The sequence below is a fragment of the Cnephaeus nilssonii genome, assembly GCF_951640355.1.
Source record: "Cnephaeus nilssonii genome assembly, chromosome: 10".
NCBI lineage: Eukaryota > Metazoa > Chordata > Mammalia > Chiroptera > Vespertilionidae > Cnephaeus > Cnephaeus nilssonii.
Window position 1 is genome coordinate 29437669 of NC_137081.1, and position 13278 is coordinate 29450946.

The 13278-nt window shown below is 38.3% G+C and overlaps 1 protein-coding gene across 3 annotated transcripts in view; it reads left to right on the plus strand.

Annotated features, from left to right (window-relative positions):
* FBXO36 (F-box protein 36) overlaps positions 1–13278 on the plus strand; it is a 51448-nt gene that overhangs the window by 1565 nt on the left and 36605 nt on the right. The window lies entirely within an intron of this gene.

A 13278-nucleotide genomic window follows, 5' to 3' on the forward strand; every position in this document is an offset into this window, starting at 1 on the left:
TTCCATTCGCTTTAAGATATATGATCCTAACAATTCTTATCTTTCTAACATGAGTGATTGGAACCAATAATATCTTCTTACCCTATTCCTACTTCATTTTTTATTTTAATCTGCCTTTAAAATGTTGTAATTTTTATTTTATTGTCTTTCCCATAATATGTCTTCTTAAAATTTTTTTTTTTGAGTAATTCTTTTTCTCAATGGTCTGGTATTACAAGTGTACTGTACTCTAACATTGTAAGCCTCAGCAGGTTGAATACTTGTCTGCCGTTTTGTTTTAGGAAATGAACCATAGGAGTGGTCCTGACATTAGTTTTCCCTAAGAATGCTTCTGTTGTTGATGTTCTTCAGACTTTGCTCTCTCCTCTAATTTGGGCACATTTCTTCCTTTACTCTGTTTTATGAAATCTGTCCCTCCCCACCCCAGTATTCTTAAATTTTTTTCTTTCTCCTTTTTTTTTTACAGGACAAAAACTCTCCTGTATTTTAGGCCCTATTCTTTCTGTGAGTGCTTATATATAAAATTCTTTTCAGGGATGATCCATTTTCTTTTTTAAGCAAATTGAATATATTCACTACAGTTCTACCAGTGAGAGTTAACCTCAAATCTGATTAATTCACTGTCTTTATAAAGTAAAATTCGTTGTAAAAAATAGTAAGCCAAAACAAGTTTTTTTAGTCAACTGTCTTGAGAATATGCTATTTTCTAACCGCAAAGTAATTTTTCTAAGTCTCGACACAGGAAACCAAACATCCACTAAGAGGTAGTCTGACATAAATAAATGCTAAAAGACTAGAATTAAAATGTGTTTTATAAGATGGACTATTTTCTGGTGTAAATTTCTAAAACTTACTCTTGTACATTTTTCATCCCCCTTTTTTTCTGCCTTTATTCCCCCAAATGTTGTGTTTTATCCAAAATATGCACTAGGTGTAGATGGATACTTCTTTCACTTAGATTCCCTTTTTCATACATCTTTTACTGCTTCTATTTTTATTGGCTTTAAATCCAAATAGTTGCACATATGACATGGATTTGAAGGCATACCACCATTGGCAAAGTGTAGAATATAAACTGGACACAAATATTTCCTTTGCCTTCTTGCTTACACAGTAACATTTAAAACTTTCTTAAGGCTTACAGAGGCATTCCCAGTTAACAACTGGATGCCATGTTTTTGTTTGGGTTCTGTTTTGTTTTGTTTTTAACAAGGGACTTTATAGAATGCAGCTTGAGGTCAAATCTGATCTTTATAATGATGATCTGAAGGTTTAAAAAAATCAGTGCACTGCTTTCTAAATCAAAGATCCAATTATTCTTACTCTAGTTTATATATATATACATATATATATAAAACTAGATATATATTTGGATTCTTTTTTTTTTTTTTAAACTAGTACTTCATAAAAGTTAAGGCTGGGAAGAATCTTGAATTTCATTTAGGCCAGGGATATTACACACTTAGCTTCTTAAGAAATTCTTAAGTTGTGTTCCTGGATGAAGAGTCTTTTCTTAATTTTTATCAGCAACTTGGCATTTACTATGGGGGATGCAAAAATATAAGAAGATTCCTGCCTTCCAAGAATTTATTATTCATTCAACACATAGGTACTGTTCTAGATACTGAGAAACATCAGTGAACTAAACAAAGGACCTCCTCTCATGAAGGTTATAATACAGTGGGGATAATATAGTTAGTCATTTGATTTATATAAACACTTAAACAGATTAACTTTTGTATCTTTTTTTTGAAGTCCAAAGGAAAATTGCCAACTTCATGAATAGCACAGCCATTTTAAAATCTGTGAGTCCAGAGGAAGCAAAAATCATTTTAGAGTGGGTGGTCCAGGAGGTTCCTATTATAAGTTTTTTGCTCTTGAAAGTCTGTCTTCTTTGTGCTCTCAAAATGGAAGTGTAATCAGAGTTAGTGGCTTAGGTTTTAATGTGACAAATACTGAAAACTGCTAGAAATAGTACCCATACCCTAAGTAGATGAGAATTGTCAGATGTGGCCTCCTGCAGCTAGTAACCCAGGTGGTTGTCCCAAGAGCAACATCATGTTCTCTGCAGCAGCTAAAAGAAGAAAGAATTGGGTAGTAGATTAGTCTTATTTTATCTATCTTTCTAAAGCCTACTCAAAACTTTAAAAACATACCTGAAGCTAATGTCATCTGAAAAAAAAATCCAGAAGCTCACTCCCCCAAAATATTTTTGGCATGCTTTAGAGTTGTAACACTGACAAACTGAGGTTGAATGTGAGCCTGTGACAACAAACTGTTATCTCAGTGACTCAATACCTGGACATGTTGACCCAGAAAGTCCATTTCTAGGATTTTATATCCAAAAATGCTTTCATATGTGTACAAGGATATGTGAGCAAGAATGTTCACCAAAGTAAAATAATTGTAAAAACATCTTTTCTACAGAAAAATATGCAACCTTTTAAAGTGATGTGATGGATCTCTGATTATTCAGTCAAACAAGTAAAATTGTAACCAAGAAAAGCAAGTTGCTGGATTAAACATCATATGATCCTGTTTAAAAAACAACTACAGTTTTATTTTGTTTAAAATAAATGTTGGAGGGAGAAGCTGGAGTGATTCACTCTTAGGGATTGCTTTCACTTTCTTCATTGCATATTTCTGAAAGATCTAAATTTTTCCACAGTGAGTATTTATTTTTATAATCAGAGAAAAGCAATAAAAAGTTAAAATGGTTAACTTTTACTCAGGTTGCCCTACTTTGTGCAAAAGTTTCACCAGCACCACCTCACACATTAAATGATGGGTAGCATTAATAATTTGTCACCAGAGATCCTGCTGTGGTTTTGTTTTTGGGGGGAGGGGAGTTGGGGTGTAAATAATTCTAATTCTACAAATTTAGAGGGGGTGCAAAATGAGTTATTGGTTACTTGGGAAATTTTAAGGAGATGTTAGTGTCTAGAAACTTCTGACCTTTCATTTTTGCTTTTTTCATTTTTAATGTAGGTAATAATTATTTTTGAGAAACTAAAGGATTGCCTTCTCTTGCCTTGTTGGTTGTAAGATAATACTAATGAGCTATGAAAAGATGTGGAGTGTAAAACAAGGCAAAGGTAGTATACTGAATAGATTTATTTGCCCTCCAATAAAGCTTAGAGAACAGAATGTCTCAAGTAAATTGAAATCATACTAAGTAGACACCAGACTGCAGATTTTGAGAGCTGGGTGGGATGCAATTTGTTAATGTGATGGTGTTTTCCCAGGGAACCCAGGAAACCCTAAATTATGCTCTGTTGTGGGCCTGTCCCCCACATAAGGTCCTCAGAGTCAAATACATGGAGAAAATAAAGCTTACTCTTTCCTTGTCCCTAATGGAACCCTCCCTCTGTTGGAAATGAATGTTTCTGCAGACTTAAGAGCTACCTCAGACTTCAAAGCTACCTCACCCATTCTGCCCAATGGCCACCAGCCATAGCACACCTGCTTCTTTTAAAGCCCAAGTCACCAGAATACTATACTTGCTTTCATGTATTTTACCCTTCCATTTTTTATGGCTTGACTTACCCTACTCTTTTTCAGCTGTCTTTCTCCCCCAGCCCCTTGTTTTTCCCTCTATCGTTAAAAGATAGGGTTTCCCCTTCTTCACTGCATTTTAGAACTTTCAGCCCCACCCTGCTCAAGGAAGGTTTTGGTTTTCCCTGCTGCTCTTTCTGACAGCAGCACCTGCTGTAAACACCCTTCCCTGCCCTACAGGTTTGGCCAGGTGTTTATCCCTCTTCATTACTCTTCTATTCCTCATACCTGACACACTTCAGAAAAATAATTCCCAATCTCTGACTCTCCAGGATGTGCCCCATTAGAGTTGTGAAAATGTTTTTAATCCAAAATTTCAATTCCTTTTAAATTTTTCAAGTGGCATGTGGCACTTTTTGGAGGAGAGGGGTAAAATACAAATAATGTGATTAAACTCTTAAAAAGTAACAATAGTCTGTACTTTACCATTTTATCAACTAGTCATCAAGTGGCTCTTAAGTCCTCACTTCAAAATTACATGACGACTCCACATAGCTCTAGTATCATCTATTTCCAGGTAAACCATTCACTCAGCACCCATTCAATCTAGGCAGTTAATTTGGGTTCACCCTGCATTGACACAGATTTAACTCCTAATTATATGGGGCAGTAGAGCACTTAATTGGGAGTCACTGAGTCATGGATCCTTTTAGTCCTCCTGCTAGTCTGCAAGCTCTTGACCTGGGGCAAGGCACTTAATTTGTCTGGGCCCAGTTGCCTCATCAACATAATAAGGTTACTAGTCCAAGAGATCACTAAGGTATATTCCATCTCTAAAATGCTATTTCACACGAAAGGAGTGTTTTACCTGGGAGAAAGCCCTGGATTTTTTTTTTTTTTTTTTTTTAAGGAAAATTTCATTTGCATTAAAGATTCTGAATTACCAGCTAGATGTATGGCCTGGTGTAAATCTCCACCTGCCAGAGGTTCTATTTCTTCATCTCTAAAATGAACAGTTCAACCCTTGGCCACTTCACAGATTTGGTGAAAACCAAATGTATATAAAAAAGCACTCTAGCCCTGGCCAGGTGGCTCAACTCGTTGAAGTATCATCCCTTACACCAAAAGGGTTGCAGGTTCAATCCCCAGTCTGGGCGCACGAGTGCTCGCTCGCTCTCATCAATAAACATACTTTTAAAATATTTTAAAAAACACTCTAAACCAATGTTTCTCTAAGAGATGTTTCATGATCAGATAAGTTTAGAAAATCCAAGATTAAACACAATTCTATTTGCTTCTCCCAGAATTTTTCAGAGCCTTTAAAATCCTATTGCGCAATATGAAATCTCCAAGAGGAGATTGTAGCATGGGGTTTTTCACAGGCATGTGACTACAGAACCCATTTTTCTCTGAGCGTCTCAGAAACTGAGATTCTGTGCAGTGCTCTTTGCAAAATACCCAGTAGTGTGCCTGGTATATGGCAGCAAATACTGAGAAATGTTTAAGGCAGGGGTCCTCAAACTTTTTAAACAGGGGCCAGTTCACTGTCCCTCAGACCGTTGGAGGGCCGGACTATAGTTTAAAAAAAAAAACTATGAACAAATTCCTATGCACACTGCACATATCTTATTTTGAAGTAAAAAAACAAAACGGCAAAAACACCCGCATGTGGCCCGCGGGCCGTAGTTTGAGGACGCCTGGTTTAAGGATTTATATTGCATTGTCTTCTTCCAATGACAAATTAGTCAAACTTCACATTTCAATGAAAATGTTTGTAGTAGCTGTTAGTCATCTCACAACAATGTTATTTTATTTATTTTTACAGTCAGCTTATATTTCCACAAGAATACCTATTGATGTTTTGATTGGGATTGTAATGAAAGGTGTAGATCCATTTGTGGTCAAATAACATCTTTATTATCCAGTTTCTAATCCACAAATATAGTATATACTTACTTTTAGAATTTTTTAGTTATTCTTTAATTTTGCTCAATGATTTCTCATAGTGTAGAAATCTTACATATATTTGTTAGATTTCTAGGTGTTTGACCTCTTTGTTCTATTTTAAATTAAATTCCTTTTTAAAGTTTTATTTTCTGTTTGTAACTAATAACAAAAACAATTGATTTTTGTTTCTGGTAAATTTCCTTTTATCTAGAACTTTTATCAAGATCTAGTGATCTTGCCAAAAGTCAGTTGCTAATTCTAATAATTATAATTCTTTTATATTTTTGGATATATTCATGTCACCTCTGAATAATGACACATATTTCTTCCTTCCTAATCCTCATGTCTTCTTTACCCTTGCCTTATTTCATTGGCTAAGATTATCACTAAAATATTGAAAAGAAATGATGCAAGGCATTCTTTTCTTATTCCTGGACTTATGAGGAAGGCTTTTCACATTTTGCCATAAAGTATAATATTTGCTGTATGTTTATAAAAATCACATTAACGACATTTCCTTTTATTTCAAGTTTGCTAAAAGTTTCTATTATGGATGGATAGTGAATTTGATTTAAAAAACAAAAACAAAAAATGATCATTTAGTTAAATATTAATATTTTAATTTGTAATTTTTCTCTGAATACTTATTCAGATCAAATATCTTGACTCCAGGACCATTACCATGCTCATCATACCTTAAATAATGCCCACCACTTTCCCATTCTGTCACTGTACACTTGGGCCCAATCATCTGGGTCACTTATTATTAGTCTCCCTATATCCAAATTCTCTCCCTCCTTTGAGTCTTATCTAAAATGCCCATTTGACATTTCAAGTCAATGAGGAAATATAGATCCACTCAATAATTATGGTGATAGTTCACAATCAAAATTGTCACAAAATTTAAAAAATTACCTAAATCTCTCTCTCTCTCATACTATATATTGAAAAGTTTCATATGGATTGAATAACTAAGTGCTGTATACACAGACATACACTGTGAAAGTGCCATAAGAAATAAAGAATATTGTTTTAATCTGGAGGTAGATTCTATGCAAGACTCTGAATCTGGAACCCATGTACATTTAAATAAAATTTTGTTTCATAAATTATACTTAAAATACATTTAATAAATTACCTGAGAGAAAATGTTAACCACATATTTACTAGGCAAAGCATTATATACTCTGTATTAAAAAGTTATCTATATATATAAAACCCTAATATGCAAATAGACCGAACAGCAGAACAACCGAACAACCGGTCGCTATGACATGCACTGACCACCAGAGGGCATGCGCGGAACATGGCAGGTGTCGGCCATGGTGGGATGGTGGAGCAGGTGAGAGGGGCGCCAGACCAAGGTGGGGTGCCGTTCACTGTCATCAGGGTGTGCCTCTTTGCTTCCGCGCACCATAGTCCCACCCGGCACTCGCACCTACTACCGGCACTAGCCCCGCTTGCATCTGCTGCTGGTGCTGGAGCCACCACTCACACCCACTGCCAGCGCCATCAGTGCGTGGAAGCAGTGGCAGCGGCGGGAGCGGGGCTGCCAGCAGACAGAGGACTGGGGGCTGCGGCAGGAGGGGCCAAGTGGAGGCATGGAGGATGGGCCGAGACCCGCCCCTGTGCTCACTGCAGCCTAGCGGCCCACAATTCCTTTCAAAGTGCACGAATTCATACAATGGGCCCCTAGTTATTATATAAAGTAATAAGGTCAATAGCCTCATAGAAAAATAAGCAAAGACTATGAATAGTTACTGAAGAAATACATATGACAGCCCTGGCGGGTGTGGCTCAGTGATAGAGCATCAGCTGGCACACCAAAGGGTCGCAGATTTGATTCCTGGTCAAGGGCATGTACCTACTTTGCAGGTTTGTTCCCTGGCCTTGGTCGAGGCACGAGCAGTATGCAACTAATCAATGTGTCGCTCTCACCTCTCTCTCTACCTCTCTCTCTCCCTCTTCCTCCCTCCCTCTCTCTTTCTTTCTCTGTCCACCCCTCATCCCTCACTTCAACTCTCTCTTTAAAAAAAAAAAAAATCAATGGAAAAAATATCCTCAGGTGAGGCTTAACAAAAAAAAAAAAAGAAAGAAATACACATGACTAATAAACATATGAAAAGATGATTCACCTTACTAGTGATCAAGGAAATATAGTTTAAGCCACAAGATGCACATTTTTTTTCACTGGCAAAAATTGAAACCATCCAGGTTGACAATGCTGAGAGAGAAAGGGCTTCATGAAGTGTTTGCTCACCAAGTCCTGGACCATGCTGACAACAAAGACTGCAGCAAGGGGATTGGACAGTGGAGATCTGAGCCATCTGGTGAGAGCATCGGAAGGTATCCTGCCTAGGTTCAAGAAGACTTCATGAGGCCTAGATGTGAGCTGAGATGAAGACTAAGAGCTAAGGACAGTCATGTGAGCCAAGGATGTGTGAGCCCAGCGCTTGTTCTGGGGGTGAGTGATAAATCATATACTACTGCAGGATGTACTAGTAAAGCTTGGTGTCTGTACACCTGAGGAGCAGCCAGGAGCAGATCAGGAAGTGTAAATCAAGAATTAAGACTTGATCCAGTCAGTCAGTGGTTTTCAAATTACCCTTTGGTTTTACAAATAAATGGAACAGTGAGGTTCCACAAGCATTTTATTCAAATCTTCTCTGGGAATATTTTTCACTAACTTAAAAGTTGTAGCACAAAGGAAATACCTACTACACCTTCACAAATTTTAACGTCTTAACTTGTACTTCTAAAATCTAGATGAACATGTTTTGGTGCAGGCCACAGAGGAAAGCATCTGTCATCACTGTGAATACAGTAGACTTTCTCACAAATGTGTCATTGTTTGGGAAGGCTGAGCTATGATCAACCCTGTTTGGATTCGTGTCTGTACAAGGCAGGTACAGTCAGATAGAGAAAGCCTGAAGATCAGGAGAAGCTCAGATGCACCATCTCAGCACAGATCATGGCACCTGAGAGTTCCCCCCAAAACACATTGACCACCTTGTGATGATAACATCAAGTTAGAGGGTTAACACACAGTAAGCAATTTTCAGTGTTTTTTTGTCTGAACTTAGTATTTGTGATAAGAACACAGAATTTGGTAGATATTGGTAATTCAACTCTAAAATTAAAGTCTTAATTAACTACTCTCACATGTTTGGATCTCCTGGATCCTCTGAATTGAAGAGTATCCTAAAATTGGCAACAAAATGATTTTAATTTACTCAACAAATGTTTGAGTGCTTTCTACTAATGGATGCTACTGAGTGCTGTGCCCAACACTAAGGATACAGAAGGGAGCAAAAGCACATGTTCTCTGCCCTCATGGAGCTGGATGCTGAGCAAATAAGCACTTAAGCTGAACTAAGATGTGAACCAAAGGAGACGTCAACCATGGTAAGTGCTGTCAAGGAGAAACACACAAGTGCTCAAGGATGTGGCCTGGTCGGGGAGGTCGAGGAAGGCACTCCAGAGGAACTGAGGCTTGATCTGCCATCTGGAAGATTGGGCGACTGGAAAGAAGGCCCGTGCATCTGGAGTGCAGAGATCAGGGTAGTGAGGCCAAGCAGGCTTCTTAGAACATAATTGGGAGCTTTGTCCTGATACTGGGAGAACCAGAGCCATTGATTTTTAAGAGGATGAAGTGACTGAAATACTAAATTCCAACGATTGTGAGGTACACTTTTTTTACATCTTATCCCCAGAATCAAATTTAACTAGCATTTTTTTCTTTCTGTGCTATTCATAAAATAACTTACAGTTGATGGCATTTTAGAGTTAGTGAAATGTGGTAATCAGGTTTGCATTTTTAAAGGATAAGTCTGGATAAAATGTCAACAGATTTATGACTATCTGCATGGATCAGGGTTTTCTTTTTATTATAATAAAATGCAGATATTGACTACTAATGTTGAATAACACTAATATTCATTTTCATCTATATTTCACTGCCTAATTTCAAAGGTCTCTTTATCAGAATAGTTTCTTTGCTCTGGTCAACTTGGTAATAATTAAATATTATTATTCTGAACTTATAAAAAGTCTGTCTTCAAAAAAATAGATAAATATAAATTGATACAGATACACATAAATAGATACAGATAAAATCTATACAGATTTCCCTTCATAAAAGGATTCTGCAATGAAAAACTAAAAGTTTGAAAACTACTGTTCAAGGTAATAGGGATCCACAGCAGACTTTTGGGGAGAATGACATAATTGGAGCTGTGGGACAGAACAGACTCTGGGTATGCAATGTGGAAGACACGAGGGAGTGGAGGAAGTTTCTGTGGAGAGGAGATGCACAAGTGAAATGATCTTGTTTCTTATTTAAAAAATGTCCATAATACTTTTTACCTCCTAATAATGTTTTAAGGATTTTATAAAGTAAATATACAAATTATTGACAATTCTTCCCTACCTTACATTTTTATTCTGGTAAGTTCCAAAATGAGTCTCCTCTCTAAAACTATTAAAAGGTCTCTGGCATTTCTTTTTAAGGGAGAGTTTGGCATTCAACAGGACAAAACTTGTTTATGCATTCCATACCCCTTTGTGCCAAACCGTCTCGGTGACTGCCTCCAGCTCCTCCACAGCTCTCTTCCTCATGGTCATTACTTCCAGCAGTTACTCAAGATTCTCTCTTCCTTAAAGACATGGCCACCGGAGCCTTCCCAAAGCGCCACACAAGACACTCTGAAAGCAGCTCAGTGTCAAATACATGGTGACAGAGAAGGTTTGACTTTGGGTGGTGGACACACAATGCAATATACAGATGATGTGTCATAGAATTGTATACTTGAAACCTGTATAATTTTATTAGCCAATGTCACCCCAATAAATTCAATAAAAATAAATAAATAAAATTAAAAAGACTAAGTCTTACCTCTGTCTAAAATGCTTTTCCCCTTTTTAAAAAAGGAGCTAAGAGACCGTCATAGTGCTGGATGTATTTTTAGTGCTTTTGTATTTTGCTTACTGTATCAATTTTATTTTTCCCAAGTAGTCGACCTTATTAAAGCAGCAACTAAAAAATATTTTAAAATAAATGAAATAAAAATTATTCCTCAATATTACCTTTAAATACTGATTTTTTTACTTTTTTTTTTTTTTACTTTTTGAAGTTAGTAACCCAAAGACTGCTTTATGAATAACATACCTAAGAATATTTCATAAACACAGGGAACACGTCTTCATCATAAGTACTTACTGCAGTGTCACATGCCTTTTGTGTAAGGTTTGTGCATTTGGAGTAATTCTGCCATAATGGTTAGGTGTGTATCTGATTTGTGGAGAAATTGTCTATACAACTCATGTAGGTGTGTGTTACGAGTTGAACTATGCCTTCCCCAAAAAATGTTGTTTAAGTTCTAACCCCCAGTAGCTCAGATTGTGGCTTTATTTAGAAACAGGGTTACTGCAGATATTATTAAGATGATAGCATACTGGAGGAGTAAGTGGGCCCCCTAATCCAGTTACTGGAATCTTTATAAGAAGATGGAAATGTGAATACATACACAGGCCATGTGATGACCAATGGCCACTGTGATTTGAAGAACCCAATCCAAACCAATTAGATGCTGAAACTGTTGAGAATGGAGCATTCCCTTTACCTCAAACTTACAGTGATGTAAACTACAAGCAGCCATCTTGTCTCTACCAGGGAGCTGTAAGCTTGTCACCACCAGGGACAACCTGCCAACACAGAGGTAAAGAGAGATCAGATCTCTGTGGCATAGTGTGCTGCTGCTGGGGCCAACGGGGCCTACAGCTATGCATGCCAATAAGGTTCTTTTCTTTCACTCCAACCAGGTTGACAGGGTTTTCCATCACCTAAAACTGGAAACACCCTAACTGGTGCAAGTCAGAGGGCCACCCTGGTAGAATCAGCAGTGGCTGGGATGGCAGGCCAGATGTCAAATGCAGAACAAAATGGGTTCAAGGAAGGTCAGGCCCAGTGAAGGGAGCTGTGGGTCATACAGGCAGTTTGAAGTTCAGCCTCCAATATAAATAAGGGTGTGAAAGACAAGGTTAAAAGTGTTTAAAAGTGTTTGAGTTCATAAATCATGGTGGCTAATATTATAAGACAAAACAAGCAAACAGGAGTAGATATGTGATGCGTTCAAGAGCCATGGCCCATTGGCAACTTTGCTGGCTACCATGGCTGTATGTTTAGACCTGGACAAACTGCGGATGTGACCATCTCCCCAGATCTGCTTGTAAAGACTGCATGAGGTTATGTGTGTGGAAAAAAGGCACACCTAGCCCGGCCGGCATGGCTCAGTGGTTTAGCGTAGATCTATGAACCAGAAGGTCATGGTTCGATTCCTGGTCAGGGCATATGCCTGGGTTGCAGCTCTATCCGTTCCAGAGGCAGCTAATCAATGATTCTCTATTATCATTAATGTTTCTATCTCTTTCTCCCTCTCCCTTCCTCTGAAATCAATAAAAAATAAGTTAGAAAAAGAAAAAAGGCACCTAATACAAAAAATGTGTTCACTAAATTAAAATGTTCCCACCTTTCTTAAAGACTGCCTGCCTCTCCCATATTCTCCACACTAGAAGAAACCAGTCATGTTTGAGGAATCAAAGAAAAACAAAAATATAGTTCTCAAACAAAGAAGAATTCATGTAAATGTTCTAGGCAAGTTTACATGTCACATTAAAATACTTGCATTTATTTAACAGTTTTATTTATGACTTTCCAGTTGTTTTATAGATATTTATTACAGTATCCAAACTAGAAAGATAGTATCACTTCTTTAAACATGAGATTATTAAATGAGTTGTTTAAGGCAAAAAGAATTATTTTATTAGTACCTAAAACTCTAGACCATGTTAACTATCCTATATAATAAAGAAGTAATATGCAAATTGACCATCACTCCAACACACAAGATGGCCGCCCCCATATGGACACAAGATGGCCAGCAGGGGAGGGCAGTTGGGGGCGATCAGGCCAGCAGGGGAGGGCAGTTAGGGGTGACCGGGCAAGCAGAGGAGGGCAGTTGGGGGCGACCAGGCCTGCAGGGGAGGACAGGTAGGGGTGACCGGGCGAGCAGGGGAGGACAGTTAGGGGTGACCGGGCGAGCAGAGGAGGGCAGTTGGGGGCGACCAGGCCTGCAGGGGAGGACAGTTGTGGGGGGACCAGGCCTGCAGGGGAGGGCAGTTAGGGGTGACCAGGTCGGCAGGGGAGGGCAGTTAGGGGCAATTGGGCCGGCAGGGGAGCGTTAGGTGTCAATCAGGCTGGCAGGGGAGTGGTTAGGGGGTGATCAGCCTGGCAGGCAGAAGCAGTTACGGGCAATCAGGCAGGCAGGCAGGCGACCAGTTGGGAGCCAGCAGTCCTGGATTGTGAGAGGGCAGTTGGACATCTCTCGAGGGGTCCCAGATTGGAGAGGGTGCAGGCTGGGCTGAGGGACACCTCCAGCCTCTAATTTTAAATATAAAAGAAGAAAACTAAATTTCTGATAGCAGTAAAACTGGTGTGTGTGTTTTTTAAGTATAAGAAAATTATGAGTTTTATTCAGAAAAGAAAGAGAGTTTGTAAATAGGTCATAACCAATACTACCAGTAACATGGTAATTAATTAAATGCATGGATTCTATTAGCAGACCCCACTATTTACTGGTTGTTGGACCACATAGGCAAGTTACTTTCCTCTGCCTTAGTTTTCCCATCTTAAAAAATGGGTCTAATAATGATACCTCACAGGTTGTCAGAAATAAATGAGCTAATAAATATAAGCAACCTAGAACAATGCCTGGTGTATAGTAAGTGCTATGTGTGTTTATTGTTATTGATGAGGTTGGTTGATTGATTGGAAGTGGA